Here is a 392-nt window from a genome sequence, read left to right on the forward strand (position 1 = left end):
CCGCTAGACCACGGCCAATGGCGGCGTCGGGGGCGGGGCTCTGTCTCCTGCCCCGTCGGACCCGCTGCCCCCAAGCGCTCTCAGCCCAACAAGTCGCGAGAATACTGGCGTGGCTGGCTATCTACTATCTGGGTTGACAGAATATTCCCTCTGAAGATCAAGGGTCGCAGGCTCCGGAGCTGCAGGACTCCCACTACAACATCCTATACTCATACCCGGCCCAGTTGGGTGGCTATTGACCAGAATTTTTTTCTGAAGGACATTTAGAATTGGGTAGGGGCAACCAGTCAGTACAGGAGCAGATTTGAGCCCTCCGATGGAAACGGAATGAAGGTGCCCTGGAGGGTAGCAACAGAGAGGTCACCCGACAGGATCTAACAGAGGTGATCAAA

Source organism: Alexandromys fortis, unplaced genomic scaffold (genome assembly GCF_014885135.2).
Source record: "Alexandromys fortis isolate MF-2015 unplaced genomic scaffold, M_Fortis_MF-2015_v1.1 scaffold_93, whole genome shotgun sequence".
NCBI lineage: Eukaryota > Metazoa > Chordata > Mammalia > Rodentia > Cricetidae > Alexandromys > Alexandromys fortis.